Raw genomic sequence first — 22,164 nt, 5'->3', positions numbered from 1 at the left:
AGTACTAGAGTTGAATACATAGTTGAAGCAACTATGCCAATTCATCTTGCAAAAGTCTTCCTCTTTTTCTATGTCCTGTTACTTTACCAAGTATTGCTGTCCTAATACTAGAACTAAAAGTATGGTATCCAAATATGTAAATATCATAAACACATATATGTATGCATACACACAGTTCAAAAAGTTCATGGAGAATTGTGTTAGATTGGGTTGACTAGAAAAAGAAATTCATCGACATTCTTAAGTAAGAGAGAACTTTATATCCAGAAGTAATTATGCATCAAAAAAATCCCTACCCTGACAATATCAGGTTTATAAGTTCAATTTTAGCCAGTATGTCTGATATTAGCCAGTGAATTCCTCTTTAGACTCATGCTACACATGAAATAATGAAGAATGCAGGGTGATAACAGCCTGGTGGGTGGAAAGACCTGTAGATCCAATTGCAGGAGGTGTATCCCCAGGGATTTGGCTGCCATCAATGTGGCTCTATGTTGCATGTCAACAGGTAGGTGTAAAAAAGAGAGAGACAGAGAAACACACAAAGAGACAGAGGGAGAAACACAGTGGTCTGCCCCTTCTGATGGCAGAATCAAGAAAGAGTTGAAAGAATCCTCATGAGAAGGCCATGCCCACAAGGAGGGATCATCAGGTTGTGGGCTGATTGGCAGGCTAGGTGCCACCCCTTCATTCTTTTTATCAAGTTGTCATGGAATTTTATAACTAACTACCACAGGAATGTAATTAAAAGATTAAAAAAGAGGACTTCCGGCAAGATGGCAACAGGGTAACACATACCAGAGGGACTCCACAGAATTCAGCCCAGGAGAATTGCTTAGAGAGAAATTCAACACTGCTGGAATGCAGGAGGATCATCATAAAGATAAGTAGGCTCAGACCCACAGGGTTTTGAGGGGCTGGGGGCTTTTGGCTTACCTAAGTGGAGGCCAGTTAGGGCTTAACCTTGGCCCCACCACTGTCTCTGCCAGAGCCTGGGACCATTTGGAGCCTATAGGGTGGCTTGGTTTCAACACAGTCACAGCTTGCCGCCACCCTCCTCAGGGCAGGGACTAGACCCTTGTAGCTCCTCTCTGTCCCCCCATCGGTCTTGGAACACTGCACTGGGGCCTTTTATTAACACAGCCACAGCTTGCCACTGCCTCCCCTAAGCAGAGACTAAACCCTTGCAGCTCCACTGGGGGGATCAGGACTTAGCTACATTGTTGCTTTGTTTCCATCTCTTCACTATATCCTCCCTAACCGCCCCCCCCCCCCCAGCTCCCCAGGCTCAGCAGGATTGATTTTTAACTGTTTTTTCCTCCTCCTTGTCTTTTTCTTGGTCTCTCACCCACTACAGATAACCTCCAGACCACTCCCCTTGGCCAAGGGCATTTACACCTGCATCACACCAAGCTAGGTGAGCTCCACCCTGATTAGCTAGCCAAAGGCTTGGAATAGACCTGCTGACCTACACCAGGGGATACTCTGCTCAACATCTTGCAGGATAATTACTGCCTGTGTGCCTAGGGTCCTAAGGTAGCTCATCCAACACTCCTCAATGTTTCAAGCTGCTGCAGGAACCTCTGCCCAACCTCCGCAACACCGAAACAGGTAACCCATCAGCATTGTGGGTCACTCCTGTGAGAGGGAAGCCAAAGGAGGATAAAGTGGTAGGTTAATTCCGTAGTGAAAAAATCTATAGGCAGTTCAAAGAAGCACTCCTGCAAATCTCCCAGAAACAGCCAGTGCTCTCTGCCTCCTCTAAAACAATGCAACACAAAGAGCCATCAGACCCAACGACCTTAATGAAGAAACAGGAGAAACAAAAGGCAATGGCAGAAGATGTCCTGATCATATGAGATGTATCAAAGAAGCAGACATTGAGCTGCCACAGAAAGGAAATTTCAGAATGCTACTTGGAGTCATACAGGATATGAGGGACACAATGCAGAAAAGGATAAAATGATAGAGGAGGTAAAAGCCAAAACTCAAAGAGAAATACAGGAGCTTAGGGAGGAGATAACAGAAATCAGTAGCAGAATCACAGACATTGAGAATTGACTACAGGAATCAGAGAACTGCATGAGTGACTTGGAGGACAGCCAAGCAAACTTTAACAAACATGAACAAAAATCTAATAAGATCATCAGAGAAGCTGAAGAACACTTAAGAGCTATGTCTGATGCTATGAAGTGGAACAACATTAGAATTATTGGCTTACCGGAGGAAGACACAACAAATAAGTCATCTGCAACAATAGTGAGAGAATTATTAGAGGAAAGCTTCCCCAGCTTAATGAATGAAAACCAGGCAATCATTCAGGAGGCTGAAAGAACCAGCTAGACTGAATCCCAAGAGGAAGTCACCAAGGCACATAATAGTTAAATTATCCAACTTTGAGGAAAAGGAGAAAATCATGAGAACAGCTAGGGAAAAACAAGCAATCGCATATAAAGGTTCCCAAATGAGACTATGTTCATACCTATCAGCAGAAACTATGAAGAAAAGGAGAGAGTGGAGTAACAGATTCCAAAAATTGAAGGAAAACAACGCAAACCCAGCCAAATTATTGATCAAGATAGAAGGAGAAGTAAGAGTCTTCTCAAACAAGGAAAAACTCAAAGAATTTGTTAGAAGAAACCCAGCCCTTCAAAAGATCCTTGCGACCCAGTATGGGAAGAAGAACAACACTCACCAAGCATAAATAAGAGACCGCCACATAGAACAGCCTCACCCAGAGCGCAAAAAATAGAAAACAGACCTCAAGATAGCATTGACTTAAATATAGAATGACTTCAAAGGTTGCTGAGGTAAGTTTTAAAAAAGGGGGGTGTGGGGGCATAATGGGCACAGGGAAAAAGCTATGATATACAAACATTCCTGGGGTGAGGACCAGGTAATATGGCAGGGACCATACCAAATACAGGGATACACATGGTAGACAACTAAAAAGGAGGCGGGGAAAGGAAAAAATAATAATAATAAAGAAAGCTGATGGTGCCTGGCTATCGAAAGAGATAGTGTCTGGGGTCTTAAAGGCTTGAAGGTGAACAAGCGGCCATCTAGCTCAGAAGCAATAAAGCCCACATGGAAGAAGCACACTGGCCAGTGCGATCACGAGGTGCCAAAGGGACCAGGTATAAGGCATTATGCAAAAAAAAAAAAAAAGAAAAGAATATATATATATATATACCATAGTGAATGAAAGGGGAAGTGCAGAGTGGAGACCCGAGGCCCAAATGTCGGCCACTGGAGATCCCCCTCATAGAGGGGTTTAGGAGAGGAGATGGGTCAGTCAGGATGCGATGTAGTACCGATGAAGAACACAGCTTTCCCCCAGATCCTGGATGCTTCCTTCCCCCTAATACCATGATCTGAATTCTACCTGCAGGACTGGATAGGGCAGAGGTTGTATACTGGTGCATATGGGAGCTGGAGGCACAGGGAACCCAGGGTGGACAATACCTTCAGGACCAGGGGTGGGAGGGGCGATGCTGGGAGAGTGGAGGGTGAGTGGGTTGGAAAGGGGGAACTGATTACAAGGATCCACATGTGACCTCCTCCCAGGGAGATGGACGGCAGAGAAGGGGGGGAAGGGAGACTCCGGATAGGGCAAGATATGACAAAATAACAATCTGTGGATTATCAAGGGCTCATGAGGGAGGGTGGAGCGGGAAGAGAGGGGGAAAAAAAAGAGGACCTGATGCCAAGGGCTTAAGTGGAGAGCAAATGCTTTGAGAGTGATTAGAGAGAATGTATGGATGTGCTTTATACAATTGATGTATGTATATGTGTGGATTGTGATAAGAGTTGTATGAGCCCCTAATAAAATGTAAAAAAAAAATAATTAGGGCAAAGAATGCACAGATGTACTTTATACAATTGATGTATGTATATGAATGGATTGTGATAAGAGTTGTATGAGCCCCTGATAAAATGTTTAAAAAAAGAAAGAAAAAGGTAGCGGGGGGCGCAGGGCACTAACCCACCCAAGGGGAGTGTATTGTTTGTGTGTCCACAGAGAAAGAGGAACCAGTCTTCAACCCGGTGCTCCAAGATGTGAATGAAACATGCCGGCATGGAGTAGGGAACTAGTGGAGAGATTGGGGGGCCGGCCCCAACACCAACTACTAAGTGGACACCTGCCTCTCCCCTCAGAAGAATTTATTTCAAAGGACAACACTGAATCTACAGCTCCGGAAGAGGGACATATCTGATGGGAGCACATGGGAGCAGATGAAGGGGGAGGAGGAGAGAATGAAGAACATCATGGCCCACAAGGCCAGGAGGTCGGTGTTCTCAATTAAAGCAGCCAGTCGAAGGAGAGGACCACATTGCTGGCCCCACTATGAGACATGATGTCCCTCACTGAACCATTGCCCTACAGGAGACAACACTGGAGACACAGTGTGGGAATTGCACCTGATTGGATCCCGCCACACCAAGGCAAAACATTAAAGAGGTGCAACAGAACTGCAAGGGAATGGAGCAGCAAGGTCCTCAGGGAAGGATGATGGTGTATTTTGGGCCTAGGGTGTGGTGCCCCAACGAACTGGACTGAAAAACACTCCTAAAGCCAACAAACAATCCTTGAACTAACTATAAGCTTTTCTTTCTTGTTTTGTTTTCGTCATTGATTTGTTATTGTTTTGTTGTATATTGTTTCTTGCTTGTGCTCTGTCTTGTTTTTGTACATGTTATTATATCTGCAGATCTGTCTAAATAAGATAGGCTGCATGAACAATTGGAGGAGAAAACAATGGGACCAATAGTTCTGTGGGGACATAGGAGAAGGGGAAGTGGGGGGAAAGGTAGTGGTTTTAATAAACCCAGGGACAAGGGAGCAACAGGTGATCCAAATCAGTGGTGAGGAGGGCTGTTTGGCCTGGTTGGGCATATCAAGGGTAATGTAACTAAGAGGAATTTCTCAAACCCAGGGTGGGACTGAGCATGATAGTGGGACAGGAGGGAGGTCAAAAGAAATAGAGGAAAGAGCTGGGAGGCACAGGGCATTTTTAGAGGTCGAGATAAAGATATGTACATATGCAAATATATTTATACAAGAAGATGTGGAAATAGATCTATGTGCATATATTTATAGGGTTAGTATTAAAATAGCAGAAGGACATTGGTCCTCTACTCAAGGACTCCCTCAATGCAAGAATACTTTCATCTATTAAATTTGCATTCTATGATGCTCTCCTTCCCGACACAACTGCTGAAGACAAAGAGGATGAACAACCAAATGTGAAGAAAGCTGATGGTTCCCGGCTATAAAAAGATATAGCATCTGGGGTCTTAAAGGATTGAAGGTAAACAAGTGGTCATCTGGTTCAGAAGAAATAAAGCCCACATGGAAGAACAAACCAGCCTTTGTGAGCACGAGGTGCTGAAGGGATGAGTTATCAGCTATCAAAGAACAACAAATCATATCATTGTGTGCTCACCTCTCTGATACAACCGCTGAAGACAAACAGGTGCATAAGCAAATGTGGCGAAAAAAGCTTATGGTGTCTGGTTATATAAAGATATTGTCTGGGATCTTAAAAGCTTGAAGGTAAACAAGCAGCCATTTAGCTCAAAAGAAACAAATCCCACATGGAAGAAGCACACCAGCCTGTGCAATCACATTGTGTCAAAGGGATCAGGTATCAGGCATAATCAGAATAAAAAATCTTACCATAGTGAATGAGGCAGGGAGTGCAGGATGGAGACCCAAAGCCCATTTGTAAGCCACTGGACATCCCCTTACTAAAGGGTCTTGGAGAGGAGATGAGACAGTCAGGGTGCGATGTAGCAACAATGAAAAATACAACTTTCCTCTAGTTCCTAAATGCTTTCTCCTACCCTCCCACTGCGCCCCCACTGTCATGATCTGAATCCTACCTTGCAAGTCCGACTAGTCCAGAGGATGTACACTGGTACAGATGGGAACTGGAAGCACAGGGAATTCAGGACGGATGATCCCCTCAGGACCAATGGTGTGAGTGGTGATACTGGGAGGGCATAGGGAGGGTGGATTGGAAAGGGGGAACCGATTTCGAGGATCTAAATATGACCTCCTCCCTGGGGGACATACAACGGAAAAGAGGGCGAAGGGAGACGTGGGACACAGCAAGATATGACAAAATAATTCATAAATTATCAAGGGTTCATGAGGGAGGGGGAGTGGGGAGGGAAGAGAAAAAGAGGACCTGATGCCAGGGGCTTTGGTGAAGAGCAAATGTTTTGAGAATGATGAGGGAAATGATTATACAAATGCTTTACACAATTGATGTATGTATGGATTGTGATAGGAGTTGTATGAACCCCTAGTAAAATGGTTTAAAAAATTAAATGATAATACATTTTCTCCAGGAATTTTCTGAAGCCTCAGAGAATATACATATTATTCCTTTTGCACTCTATTACATTGCAGAACAAGCAAGTAAAACATTTATGCAAGTTTAGAGGAAACTTAGTTATGTAGTTTTTATACATTGAGCTGCTAACTGCAAGGTCAACTGTTCAAAACCACCAGGCAGCTTCTCAGGAGAAAGAGGGAGTTTTCTACTCGTAGAGTTAGTCTTGAAAACTCACAGGGATAGTTCTAACCTACATTTCTATTGTCAGAATGTACTTGATGGCAGTTTGGTAAGAGAGAAACAGATATATATTTGATAGTTGTGATTCATTCAGTCAGTCATCAATTCAAATGACTGGCATTTTGAAAATGTGTTCGAGGCCAATGCATCAGCAAATTTAGATAAAAATTAGTTAGCAAATCATCCAGAACTCACTGAGAATTGCTAAGAAATGTGGATTATTAAATATGGAGCATATATTAGTACAAAAACTTGGTCAATCAAATTTATGATAACCTGAAAAACTGCAATTCCATTTTGTGATTAGCTAATATTTACATTTCTAGTGCTCTCAGCAGACTGAGAAACATCATTTGGCATTTTGCCAGAGTTGACAGCATCTTCTCATCTGACACCAAAAACAAAGAAAAATGTGTTTCCCAGATGTATTAACAGCAACATCTGGTCCTACCAAAGCAGGAAAAAAACATAAGCCTCTGAAAAAGCAAATGCAGACTATGTATTCCAAGACGGGTACACATCTTGCATTTCAATGTGACACATGATTCTGCTCTCTTATGATTTTGATTTAGTCTCTGATTTAAAGGTTGCCAGCTGCACCAAGAATGTTTTGAGGAGTCAACCTGGGACAACAGATAAGTCATTGTGGTATGAATGTTTGCCCTTGCTGAACATTAGGATCCTCCAAGTCAATGCAAAATAAGAGAAAATGTCATTAAGCTTAAAGAATTTCAAGTATAGATTCAAATGCATCTGCTCTTCATCATTTTAATCATTGTCATTGTCTGATAAGAGTGTCAAAGATGAAAAGCTCAGTGTGGTGCTAACGGCTTTCACTCTCCAAAAACATTCAATTTGTCAACTATTTTCAGAGAGGGAAAAATAGATCAAGTGGCATCCTGTGTACATTCTAATGACTTCGGCTTGCTGAGAAATAAATATTACACAACGTGAAAAATGAAATTAGCACATTCTTTCCCATGAGGGAGCCACAGATACTCAAGGTGATTAAATTTAAATTTTGGCTAAAATTCCATGTAAACATTGTTATATAAATTTTATAAACATTATAAAACAAATTTAGGGTCCTATAAGAAATGTCATGTTTTATTACAACCCAAATACACATATCTTGAGAATTTGATGAAGAGTCAAAGAATAATAAGTCAATTCACATAGATTCCTTTAAAATATGTCTACTAGAAAATGTTCATTAATGTATTCAATTTATGTTACTTTCCCTTTTGAAATGCACATTCATCAGACAACAATAATAGCATATGTTAATGCAGGAAAACTTTCTGAACCAAAAATATGCTAAATATTTTACTTATCATTTTAATTAGGCCATATGTCTTCTATTTTGGTAATGAAATTTGCCCAACATTCATTGTGAAAATATGTTTAAATCAGCTTGATTGTTTGGTGTAAGCTAAATCCCAACCCAAAAAAATGAGATAAAACTCTAAGAACTTCTGCCACCTTATCAAATAATACATCATTTTTTTGGCCCACTATTCACAAGGGAGCAACTAAAATTCTAAGTCAATTACTTAAAGTCTAGTTGTTGTCATCTCATTTCTACTATGTATAATGCTAGTATGAAAATGAAACTGTTTTATTAGTAAATATATTGCCTTTTTTTCTTGCTACTTTACTTCCCCTGACACAGAGTCATTATGGGCTGGATTAAATTCATTGGTAATGACCTGAATTTGAGGCATAAGGTGAAGAATTATGTTGCTTTTATTTTCCTCCAAAGGAATTGAGATAATTTTACTTATGACTAAATGCTTAAAAAGGTATACATTGAAGTTAGGAATCATTTCTTACTGTAGTAGGGCAATCGTAAATAGTTGACTGATAATTTTTTCCCATAAAGTTACAGCTTAGGGAACTGGGTAGAGCAATTTTACTGGGTTATATAAAATAGCTATGAATTGAAATTGACTGGATATCAGACAAAAGTAGCAATATGGAACCACATCTATGTTCCAGAACTAGGTCATTTATACATGCATACGCATACAATGGGTTGATGACTGTCAAAAAATATTTTACTGGTTATTCTTCCAGGAAGTTTAAAATTTTCTGCACTACATGATCTATAAAAGATTCCAATAATATAATGAATTATGTTTGTTATTCTGAAATATAAATTACAAGAAAATATTACCATTAATGACTTTTCTTGAAACCAGTGGCCAAAGGACAAATGGAAAAATAAATTATTTCCAGACAGCATAACAATTGTGATCATATGTGTGTTAGTCTGGGTAGACTAGAGAAACAAATCCAGGAAGACTCCTCTGTGTATTAAAAAAAATAGGCTCTACATACAAGAGCAATTGAACATTTGAGAAAACATCCCAGCCCAGCCCAGATCAAATCCATAAGTCCGATATTAGTCCACATGTCTGATACCAATCTATAAAGTCCTTTTCAGAAGCATGAAACACATGCAATGACACTGAATGCAGGAAGATTGCAGGCCAAGGGGTACAAAGTCAGTGGCAGTAGAAACATCTCAGTGTGGGCAGGGGTCTCTGTGTGGCTCCTCCAGTTCCCAGGGTGGCATTAGGGAAGGTCCATGTAGCTTCTCCTCAGGGACATCTCACAGGAAGTCAGCCTTGTCAGTAGAATCCCCGAGGGAGTGAGCAGAGAGAGAGAGAGAGAGTCTATCCCACCTCGATGGAAGAAATGCAGAAGTTCCTAGAATTCTCAGGAGAAGGCCATGTCCACACAGACCCCTCATTGGTTATATCTTGATTGACAGGTCAGACTCCATCCACCCCTTCACTCATAATTATTTCAAATTGACTCCAAATTATGCAACCACAACATAGAATCTGTTTCGTTTATTAATGCTATATCTCAGGAAAATGAAAAATCTAATAATGTTGTTAGTGTTAGGTGATCAGTGATATCCACCTCAGAGTGACCTTGTGTACAACAGAAAGAAATCCTGGCTGGTCCTGCACCATCGTTCCAATTATTCTTGCATTTGAACCCAATGTTGCAGTCACTGTGTAAATCCATCTCAAGAGTTTCTCTTTTTCACTGCCCATTCACTTTGCAAACCATGATGTTCTCCTCTAGGTACTGCTGTCTCCTGATGGCAAGTCCAAAGTATGTGAAATGAAGCCTTCCCATCTAATAATATAGCACTACTATAATGTAGTTTGACAATATTAATTGCTATTTATTATTGAGCACAAATTTATTTTACACACTTTGTATATATTTTATTTCCTACTCCTTATTCCTATTTTTGAGATGGAGGAACTAGAATAAAGTACACTTAATAATTTGATCACTGTACCTAGCAAGTACAGTAATTGGAATTTCAACATCTGTCTAAATCGAAGGCTCTAGTACAATTTACTTTCTTTCACAAGGAATTCTATTTGAATATGCCCTGTAAGACAGCGTTTGAACAGTTTTACAGAGTATTATTTTGCATGTAAAGGTAACACTGTTCATCCTTCTTTCCTCTATTCAGCACAGTGGTACACACACATATAAGCAAACAAAACATCGGACTTGACCACAAGGACCTGTTTTTGTTTGACTATTTTCTGTTCACTTTTTAAAATGTTTATAAGAGACAGATATTAACTGAGTTAAAAGGATGTATAATTATAAATAGTGTCAGTGATATAAAAGAAAAGAACAAGTTAATTTGAGAGGAAAAGGCTGGTGAACAATTCAAATGGACAACCTAGAAAAAGATATCAAAGGAAAATGACAGCAAACCAATTTCTCAGTACAAGAAGTCATAGAGCTAAGAGAATCGTGGAGTAAGAGGAGTCTAAGCAAAAGAAATCCATTGTCTTCAAGTTGATTCTGACCCTTAGGGACCTGATAGGGAAGTCTTGTAGAATCCAAAACCCAAATATTTACAGAAGCAGACAGACTTCCTCATCTTTCTCCCACAAAGAAGTCAGTGTTTCTATTAGGCTCACACTGAACCACTGAGTGACCAGGATGCTATACAAAAGAGACAATAAATGTTAAGTGCCTATGTTTTAAATCATATGGTCAAACAATCTATTTTCATGGAAGCAGCATTCGAGAGATCAGAGGACACATTATATTGAGGAAATATGCTGCACAGGATCTACTTAAAGAGGTGAATTGCAAGGATGCTACTTTGAGGATAAAGTTGCTCCTGACTCAAGCCAGGGTATTTTTAATCACTTCACATGAATGGGAAAGTTGGACATTGAATAAGGAAGACTGAAGAAAGATGATCTATTTGATCTATGGTGTAGGACCAGAATATAAGGAGTACCATGGACTGGTAAAAGAACAGACAGATGTGTCTTAAAAGATGTATAGCCAGGATGTTTCTTAGACGCAGGGAAGGTGAGACTTTAGCCTCAGAGGTTCCGACATGTCATCAGGAGAGACTAGTCCCCGGAAAAGGCCGTCAGGTTGGCAAAGTGGAGGGGCAGAGAGAAAGAGGAAGGCCCATGGGGAGATGGATTGATACAGTGGCTGCAACATGGCTTCAAACACAAGAAAACTGTCCGCTGTCTCCCTTCACTCACATTTTTGGTGTTCGTCAGCCCTGGGGGTCGGGGGAGGGGCAACGTTTATACATCAGTCATTGCGATCAGTTCCCCATTTCTCTGCCTTCTCCTTTTGATCTTCAATGGCTTATTATTCTGCCTCAGAGGTGAGTTCAGTGACAGACCTGAAGGGCCAGTCTCAGGGATCTCCCCAATCTCTATCTGACCAGTAAACCTCCTTCAGAGTTCTGTTGCAATGTTTTCCCTCGCACTCTGTCCTGCCCTAATGGAATACCCGCAGCAGTAATGCACTGGGCTATTAACCACGAGGGCAGAGCAGAAAGCACCAATCTCCCCACAGAAGAAAGACAGGCAAGGCTTTCTACTCCCAGAAAGACAGAGTTGGCTTCACGTCTCTGCTCCAGACCCACGTGCCCGGCTGCCCGCTCCCCAGCCGGCACACTGCCAGCACTGAGCGCACCTGCACGTGCATCATGCCGGACTGCAGGTCGCCAGGCCTGCTGGCTACACGTGGCATCCAGCGATTCGAGCGGCAGGATTTTACCTGGTGGCCATCAAGTTATTCAAGGTCTCCGAGGAACACCTCAAGCAGCACTATGTTTATTGACCTGAAAGATAAGACCGCCTGTTCTTCCCAAGGCTGGTGTAATACATGAACTCGGGGCCAACTCTGGCCATGGTCTGGGGGGAGCTGAATGAGGTAAAGACAGGCGGGTGATGCTGGGGGAGAGCAGTCCAGTAGATTCGGAACCAGGCGCCATCCGAGGGGACTTTTGTATTCAGTGCCTCCGTCCCAGGAGCTGAGAAAGAAATCAGTCTCAGGATTAAGCCGGAAAGATTGGTGGGCAAATGTCCCATGGTGATGACTGGATCTATGAGGAAGAGTGGGACAAAATAGTCGCATCCCTGTGGGCCCGTGGGCACCACCCAGACAGGCTGTTCTGTGCACAGGTGGAGGTTGGAAGCAGTGGGATTGACATCCTCTCCAAAACAACATTGACCAATAGAGCCTTCAAAGACTGGGAAAAAAAGAAAACAAAAGAGTTACAGTCTTGGAAAGCCACAGGGGCAGTTATGGGGCCACTGTGAGTTGGAATCAACCCAAGGACTATGAGCTTGATTTTGATTTGGAACGTGATTCTTTTCAGAGTAGCTGGTAATGGCAGCTAGCCATAATCTAGTTATTCTCATCTCAGGGTTATAGAAACGGATGTTTTCTATGCCCATGACGTCTTTGAGTAAATTATTAATATGTTTCATTTGCTTTTTCATTCTTCCCTCTGGACAGGGAGAAACCAGTAGTTGTGGCACCCTTTATGACTTCTCATGCCTTTTTAAGAGCCCAGTCACTACCGCATGAGGACATGGAGCATGTCTTTATGAACTTTGTTATACCAATGGACCATGATGTCACCCAAGGCTATGGTCCTGGTTTCACAAACCAAGACTCATTCCCTCAAAGGGTTTGGTTAAGTCTAAGATATTTCCATAATTTGTCCCTTATATTTTTCACCGAGTTATCGATATATTTGAATTGATATTGAATATACATATACAAACATCTTCTGTCAAATCTATCTATATTCATGGACATACCGCCTCTCCTTCTTCCCCTTCTACCAATTCAACCTTCATGTTTATCTAGGCATCTACTCATAGATCACTATTGTCACAGGACTATATGTTACAGAGCTATAAATAATAGTCTGTGATAGTCAAGAACTATGTTAACTGGACAGACACTCCTGGGTAAGGGTAGGGGTGGAGCCCAATCTCCCCACTGTGGCGCAGCCTGATACCACCTTTTTGGTGTGATAAGCCTTTCTCTATAAGAGACAAAGCGAGGCTGAATTCTCTTTGGCCCTTTGCTTTCTGCAGGAGTTGGATCCTGCATCTGGTTCTTCCATCTCCTGTTGCATCACTTGCCAACACAAGCGACGTCAGCAGACGACCATTGGAGGATCCATTCAGTTGCCTTCAGACCTCTGTGCCCACTGCTGCCTCTGCTGTCATTCTGCTTTCCGTTCATCAGCTTTCACAGATCAGGAGAAGCCTGACATGACTGGACTGGACTTAACCTATTTCTACAATTCTGTGAGCCATTTCTAGATAAAAGTCCCTTTCTTTATATGACACATAAAAGCATCAGTGGTTGCTTCTCCAGAGAACCCAGCCTAACACACTATATTTGCCTCTGTTGCTTTTAACTCTTGCAAACCTCCTGGTCTTCGTCTGTCACCATCATTTTCCCCTAACATCCTTCCTATTTTGTATAGTGAAACAAAATACAGCAAAAGTAGCAAAAGTCAAAATCTCTATAATACAGAAATCTGTCCAAAAAGGAAAACTCAAATATTATCCACTAATAGAAAATGGTAGAAAAGTCAGAAGCTGTGCCATTTAAATGGGGACAACTTTTAAGATCAGGAATTAAAAAAAATAAAACAAAAAAAGACAGTCCTGTAACTTTCTGATTTTCACAAGTTTCATTTTATATAATACTTAAAACTGCTGTAATATACATATAAAATGTATTCACTCAAGGAAAAGATCCTATATTACTTGTCCATCTAAAAGAAATCACTCCACACAGTAAATTATTCAATTCAGTAGAAATGTCAGAAAAACACTATGAATGCATCAAATTTGATTCTGGCAGGGGAAATAAAATGAATATAAGTATTTAACAAAATCAAGAACATTAACTGTTAATACAAAAGTAGACCTTAGGACTGAAATTTTTAATTAAAAAACTACATATAGAGGCAACTATCATCTACCTGTCAAATGTCTATTTCGGCATTGATCAATGACATTGGGATGTCAAGAAGCCATACAAGTTTCATTATCAACACCAAATAAATCAGTTATGAACTATTCCAAGAATTTGTGATAGTTGGTATTCATTCTTGAGAGGTTCTTAAAATATAATAATTTCTTCCAAATGATAGAAAGTTTTAATAAATGGATGTAAATTTTTTATATTTACTCGATATCATCTCTTACAGCATGGTATATCTTTTTTATATTTGTAATGGAAGTCACAATTTGCCATACGATGGTTTCCCAAGTTTTATGGCCTTTAGCAATTTCACTTATAACACATTCATAGCCTGATTCTCCTTGAGCCCTCATGAATCTTGATTTTACAGCATAAGCACAAAAGCAATAAAACATGGTTCTCATTTAAATTATGTGAAATTGATATTGTGCTGCATTCAAATGTCTTAAGAAAGAATGTATTCACTCCTGACAGGGGTGTCAGGGCCAATGGAGACTGCAGGCTTTCAGAGAGAAGACTGTATTTTACCTCCTCGTGAACTTCATCTTTCTTCCCAGGGAGAATATGTATACCATCATAGTACTCTAACACTGAATTTTATTACTAGCCATAATGTGGGCTTCTCAATCTAAAAACACGCATCCCATGGAAAATACAGAAGTTTGTGAATAGCCTATTCTATGCTGAAGAGCAAGAGTTTATTTTGACATAAGAACTTTAGTCTTAATGAACTGAATATTAAAGAAACTCACTTGCTAATAATTTATTTTCTAATAACATTAACGTATCCATCATTTTGCAAAATAGGCACTTTGTGTTAATTTGAACAGCTTTCCAGAGATTAACTAGGTGCATAGTTCACTTAGGCACTAACTAAGTACCTATAATGCCTGTCAAGATTGTCTTTTGATGTCATTCTGAATGCTTCAAAAGAACCGGATGCTACACTGATGTCTTTATTCTGCTGTTGTAAAGTAACTATTAATTAAGATTGTTGTTCTCTTAGAGGATCAAGCTTTGGTATTTTTAAGATTAAGGTCAAATGTGTATTCAGAAGTGTTGTATAGCTTTCTGCCACACCACCCTCTGCCATCCCCTTTAAGTCCATCCTAATTCTATGTATGTGTAGTTGTTAATATAGCAACCATTTTATTTTACTGATGATTAAATCTAGTCAGGCAGATTTTCAATTCTGAATGTCACCTTTCCAAAACTGCTTTTAATGTGATGAAAAACCAGGAATCCCTAAATTCAACTCAAGTTGATCATTATAATTCAAATATTACCCCCCAAAAGAATTATCTTATTATTGTACAAAATCATGGAAGTGGATAGTGTCTGTGTGTATAATATTGAAGGACTTTTATTTATCAGATGCTAACGAGCCCTGTGAAACAGTTAGATAAGCCGTTTGATGGTCATTCCTTGTACTGTAGAGAAGACCGGCATCTTACACAGACAGGCTAGTTAAGGTGCTCACTATCTCTGAGACAGTGACCAAATTACTGAACATATTGATTCTAATCTCTCATTTATAAAATGGAAATAAGAGAAAAACCAATAAAAAGTAATTCAGATAGTGTCTGAAATAAAGTATTTACTTATTAATGAACATATTTACATTTTAATGTATGGGGGGGATTGTACGTATTCCGCAGCACTGCAACGAAAGGTGTGACTCGCTTCGTAACAGATGGGCTGTCCCAAGTAAGAACCAACGTGACAACAATGGGTTGCTTCCTTCCTTCCCTTGCCTATCTTCCTTTTCCTTCCCTCCTTTTTCCCTCTTCCCATGTTTTCCTTCTTTCCTAGCTTCCTCTTTATGTTTTTCTATTTGTAAATCTATATAATTACACCATGTAATTGTATTTCCCCCTACATAAGGGAAACAGGTTTATCAGGTTTATCTAATTCTATGAAGGTAAGCTACACATGAACAGCAGGCAGTCATGTGTATCCCTATACTAGAAGGCAGCTTTTCTAGCACCACGGGAATCAATAATCAGGCTTCTTATGGCTTAGAAGAGATCTCTGAAATCTGTGATATCAAATTGTATGTTACAATCATCCAAGGGAAGGTTTTCAAAGTTCACCTACTGCTTAGGATATGTTAGTCTTTAAAAATTATGTAGGTCTTATTGTCCCCAGAATTTTTTATTATTAGAATTGTGGTAAGTGTGAATTGACATACTTTTAGTAAGTTATCAGGTGATTTGGAAGATTTATTTACTACCAACTAAGTTCCACTTGAAACCTACCCATAGCCACTGTACCTTTTACCCTTCTTATGGCATTTTCAAACACAATTGAAAGATTCTGATTCTGAAAGTAAATCTCTGTGATCTTGATTACATAAAGATCTATTTAGCGGTTCTCAACCTATGGGTCGCAGCCTCTTTGGGGGTCCAACCACCCTTTCAGAGGGGTCGCCCGATTCATAACAGTAGCAAAATTACAGTGATGAAGTAGCAACGAAAATAATTTTATGGTTGGGGGTCACCACCACATGAGGAACCATATTAAAGGGTCACGGCATTAGAAAGGTTGAGAACCACTAATCTATAGAATCTAGGAAGACATGCATTTATTTACATATTTTTGTGCAAAAGGTCTATCTCCTTCTTTAAAATAATACACTGAAATCTGTTTTATGAATATTTATCTATAGTTAATTAGTATGGTTAAACCTCTATAGCACTAATCCATTCTAGGTACACTAACAAACCCAAATGTAGGCCTTGAAACTATGAGCATTAGACCCTGCTTATTCATGATTTCACTGTGTTATAACACATGATTCTGCTTTTCCCAACTGGAATTCTTGGCTAGTCTCCCTGATCTTTCTGCTATTCATATACTTAATGCACTTAAGAATAGATATAGGAAAGGTCCTGATTGATTTCCATCTTATTGTAATTTTCCAGTAAAGAGAAGGCAACTAAGATTTATATTTCATTCTAACTTAAGCACAAACCAAATCTAAAGCAAATCAGTTGCTATCGAGTCAACTGCAATTCCTGGCAACTCCATATAGAAATGTGCTCTACAGGGCCTTTGTGGCAGCTACCATTCAGACACAGGTTGTCAGGCTGTTCTTTGGGGTGTGCTGTGGCAGTGTCCAAACCACTAACAATCCGATTGGAAGCTCAGCACTGAAAGATTTGCAGCACTCAGAGGTCCCAGCAGGCTTGCATAGGGCTTTTGGCTTGTGATCTGAAACAGAACAACCTTTTGTGAACACTTACCTTGTTTGTTCAACGTCAGACACACCAACTGCTTCAGAAAGCTTTGTTTTACAGACATTACTTGTACTGTAGAAGATGTTAGGTTTTGTTCTTTGTTTTCTTCCTAGGAGCTCATTCTAATGTCAAAATTAGTATTTACAAATAATTTTGACCTAAATGGAAGAGTTTTCTCAATCCTCTTTTTAAAAAACATGATCATTTAAAATAAATTTGCTTTTAATGTGAAAAGGCACCTATTTGAGAGTTGGCTGTTGGACACATTTCATGTATACTAACAACAAAACACACAAACAAGGCCTCTGCAGCCAATTAAGCTGACCATCCTCCTCCTTGTGGGGGCCGGTGTGCAATGGCCGCGAACAGCAAGCCTCCTCGGTAGTGTGTGCAGACTGTTGGTATGTATAGGCTGCCCTAAGGGACCCTGGAGACAACCCTTTGCTGCTTTTCAGTGACTTTGGCCTGACTAATTTCTGCTCCCCCTAACCTAGGCTCCAAAGTGCTGCGAGATCCTCCTGGGAAAACCCAAGGCACGGTGGCTAGAGGTCTCATTGGCCAGGTTATCATGTCCATCCTCACCAATCTTCAAAACAAGGAGCATGTGATTGAGGTCTTATGCAGGGCCAAGTTCAAGTCCTCTGAGCACCAGAACATCCACATCTCCAAGAAGTGGGGCTTCACCAAGTTTAATGCCAATGAGTTTGAGAATATGGTGGCTGAGAAGCGTCTCACCCTGGATGGCTGTGGAGTCAAATACATCCCCAACCATGGCCCCTGGGACCAGTGGTGGCCCTGCATCCATGGAGGCCTTGGTAGCCCATGCTGCCTCACTTGTACCCACCAAATACAAATGGAACTTCCTGATCAAAATTACATATATATATATATATGAAGTTGTTATAGCAAAATTCCTTTCCCTCCTATGTTAGTATGTATGTGTGCAATCCTCAGTGCTTGCACCCATTAAAATAAAAAATAGGGAGGAAAAAACCCCACAAAGGCACGGACTGCACTCTGACTTATATAGGGTTTTTGAGAGTGTTGGAAGAGATAGTTTCATCCTTTCCCCAATTCTATTCCTATACATATTTGTAGTCTTGGGCACTCACAGGAGCAGATATATCCTGTCTTATAGGGGTGCTTTGAGTCAAGTTTTTATGCTTTGTTCTGTTTTTGAGTTCACTTTAAATTTATAGTCAACACTTATAGCAATTTAGTCATAGTCGTATAAAAAAGACACATAGCAGCCTTATAGGGGAGATTAAAGTAAAACTCTCCAAGTGGGTTTCCAGAGCTAACTTTCAATGGGAGTAAAAAGCTTCATATTCCTCCAGCAGAGCTGCTGGTGGTTTCAAACAGCGAATCTTACAGTTATCAACCTAAAGTGTTACCCACTATGCCACTAGGGATCTTGGATCGGAGGACAGTAGGTTGTTTTCTTTTGACATTGTGAAAAAAAGCTTCCTAAAGCTTTATTGCTCAGTGAAATATTGCAAATCCACAATTTCTACAAAAACATACGTTACCATAAATAAAATTGAACAGAATTGGTGTGCCTACTGGATGATATATAAAGTTTACTGTAGTTCATTTTTTATCACATTGTGTGTGAAATCAGCATTTAAGGAGTTACTTCATTAATTTTTAAATCCCATTTCTATGAATCATTACCTATGTCTTATGGACTATTTATAGCACTGAAAGTTCCAGACACTTTTTTCTCTTGTTGAGCTGTCAGGCCCAGGAAATGTACCTGATTCCCCATTCCTATTCTCTCGCTATTTAATATCTCTGAGGTAAATATTATTAGTAACAGACTTTTACTAATAAGATATAATTTTATCAAATAAGTTAAATAGATAAGATTATGATGTACCCATGCTATAGGTGCCAGCTGAGAACCATACTTAGATTGGACTTTTCTCTTTCATATCCCTCGACAAAAGATGGAACTCAGTATTTCAGAGCAATATATAAAAATGGTACTTCATGCATGAGACAGGGTTTCAAGGCCAAAGTTCTTTTTTACTGCCACTAAATAAGAAATATATATATATATACATATATATATTTCCTCCATAGTTATAATTTCTCATCTGAAAATCAGTCAGATCACAACAAAGGATACATTATTTTAGTACATACTACATGGTTTAAAAATCAAGAAGGGTATGTGGTAGGGTTATTGTCTTTCATCATTCTTATTCTATCTGAACGCTGAGCAAATAATCAGAGAAATTAGCTTATATGAAGAAGTTGGCATCAGAAGTGAAGGAAGGCTTCTTAACAACCTGTGATTTGTGAATAACATAACCTCGCTTCCTGAAAGCAAGGAGGACTTGAGGCACTTGCTCATGCAGATCAAGGAACACAGACTTCAAAATGGATTACAATTCAATGTAAAGAAGACCAATATCTTCCCAACCAATAGATAACATTACGATATATGCAAAAAAGGTTGAAGTTGTCAAGAATTTTGTCTCTCTTGGGTCCACAATTAATTCTCATGGAAGCAGCAGGTAAGAGATCAAAATGCATTGGGTAAATCTGCTGCACATGACCCTCTTAGTGGATTGAAAAGCAAGGATGCTACTTTGAGGACTAAGATGTGCCTAACCCAAGCTATGGTATTTTCAATTGCTTCATAGGCATTTGGATGTTGGACATTGAATGAAGAGATAGAAAGGAATTGGTGCATTTTAATTATGGTCCTGGAGAAGCATATTGAAAGTACCATGGACTACAAAAACAACAAAAAAGTCTGTCACGGAAGAAGGCCAGTGTGCTTCTCAGAGGCAAGGATGGTGAAGAATATTGTGTGACTATGGGTAGAACCTACTCTTGGGAGTTTAAAACTGGTGCAAGTTCATAAGGTTTCAGATGTCTGAATTGGAAAGAGGTATGTGTGAATTCTCAGGTTGTTATTAGTAACCCTTTGATCTATCTTGGATAGCAGCCATGGCTGAGTTGACCAGAAGTAGATCTAATCAAATAAATAAATAAGGAAATGTTGGTTCGCAGAGCAGATATGTAGTTCTTCACTCTTGATGGATGGACTCAAAGTTACAACTATAGTGAAAATATTCATATTGCTGCTTTTCTCTCACTTCCACTCAACAAGTGGATCCAGCTGGTCATCCAGTGAGATTTTTAAGGCTGCCTGCAGGCTGTATTTAACTTTCAGTCCTAGAGATGAGAGTTCCTTCAGGTCTCCAGATTGGTTCCAGCTTCAGGAGCAAATCACTAATTCAAAGTTCAAAAAGGTTAATGGCCCCTTTTTTTCTCTTCAGTCTACCAAATGGTCTTTCAGTAAATCTTTTCAAATGCAAATGTCCTAAGTACTCATGGCACTGAGGGGGGGCTTATATTTGCTGAACATACTTATAGGCAATCCTATAAAGATTTAACGGAACCAATTTAATGTCTCAAGGCAGTGGGCTTACAAGCTTTCTATTCATACTTTCCAGCAGAGCCAAGGGAATAGGGATTTTCTCTTTTCCCTACAGAGTGAAGTGGTGTGTTTATTTCATGGTCTGTGCTGAGACAGGAAGTGTTAAAAATTAATTTGGAACAGAAGGCATAGAAATTATTTTTCCACTGGATTCTGCTCAAAAGATTCCTCCCCCAATAAGTTGTGAACCATGCTGTAGAGGAGAGAAAAGGGACCCCAACAGGGAGACAGAGGACAAGGGGAAACAGAAGAACAAAAGCAAAAAAGTTTTTAATGCAAAAACTGTAACTGTTCCCAGGGGCAGTAGCAACTTTGAAAAGGAAGATTGAAATACATCAGTATTAGCATTAGCATATATAATATAATGCAAATTTTTAATATAATGCAAATTACCGTACAAACACCTAAAATACAAGAATATAGGTTATAATTGTTCTCCCATGCTATGTTGTTGCTATATTGATTTTATGTTGAAAACTGATACATATAATATTTTGTATTTTTTACATGTAAAGAGAAAAAAAGAAGAGTCTGCCTAGTAAATTTCTAACTACAGCATTAGTTCAGTTAAATACAAAATGAACTTTAAAAAATATTTTCTAAACTCATGTGTTTAGGTAGCATTTGGTGTATCAGAATATTCAGTTTACACTTAGACTGACAGAGAAATAATTGCTTTTGCAATCTAAAAGAATTCTCAAATATGATGCTATGTAGTGAAAAGATGGGCAGAGTAAAAATTATTTGAAAGGTGCTTTATCCTGTGTACTAAATTTGGAGTCTGAGTACTGCATGGTATTTCTCAACTGGTGATTACAATATAATTTTGATAAATAATCTTTTGAGGATATGCTTATTTTCATGAAATAGTTAAACAATAGTATTTTGCAAATTATTTTAAATACACCTTTCCTCTTTCTCTCCATTTACTTTATTTGTACTTATGTTTTCTGTTGCTAATGTGAGTTTATTGGTCTCACCCAAAGTGCTAGGTTGAAATTAAATATAAACACTAAGATATAGGATCACCATTGTATTTTTCCAATGAATAAAGGGAAGTGGGAAAACTGTTTATATTCTCTCAGTTACCAAGTGCTCTCATTTAAGCATTTTATATATATACACTTTCTCTCCACTAGATTCTAATGCTTTTTACAAATGCATTTAATAGTGTAACATCCAGGATCCATATTAATTATTATATGCAGCTACTGGAAGAAGTAGGGTTAGTTATAAGCACATTTGATAAACTGTACAGCTTTGTGTACAATATCCAGGGTCCATGCTAATCATTACATGCAGCAATTGGAAGAAGTGAGGCTAGAATGCTCTTAGAAATAAAGATGGCAAGACTTCATCTTAAATATTTTGGACATGTCAAGAGAGACTAGTCCCTGGAGAAGGACACTATGCTTGGTACTATGGAGGGTCTGTGAAAAAGAAGACAACCTTCAATGAGATACATTAACACAGTGGCTACAACAATGGGCTCAAGTATAGGAACAATTATGAAGATGGCACAGGACTCAGCAGTGTTTCGTTTTGCTGTGCTTGGGGTTGCTATGGTTTG

At 39.5% G+C, this 22,164-nt stretch overlaps 1 non-coding gene across 1 annotated transcript; it reads left to right on the top strand.

The window, feature by feature from the left end:
• The first annotated feature begins 17,445 nt into the window (after positions 1-17,445).
• LOC142444087 (small nucleolar RNA SNORA70) lies at positions 17,446-17,579 on the top strand. Its single transcript, XR_012783758.1, has one exon. It is a non-coding gene; the product is annotated as a small nucleolar RNA SNORA70 (small nucleolar RNA).
• The last annotated feature ends 4,585 nt before the right edge of the window (positions 17,580-22,164 follow it).

The sequence above is a fragment of the Tenrec ecaudatus genome, chromosome 3 (assembly GCF_050624435.1).
Source record: "Tenrec ecaudatus isolate mTenEca1 chromosome 3, mTenEca1.hap1, whole genome shotgun sequence".
Classification (NCBI taxonomy): domain Eukaryota; kingdom Metazoa; phylum Chordata; class Mammalia; order Afrosoricida; family Tenrecidae; genus Tenrec; species Tenrec ecaudatus.
Note: the sequence above shows the minus strand (reverse complement) of the source record. Positions and strands in the feature narration are given on the sequence as shown.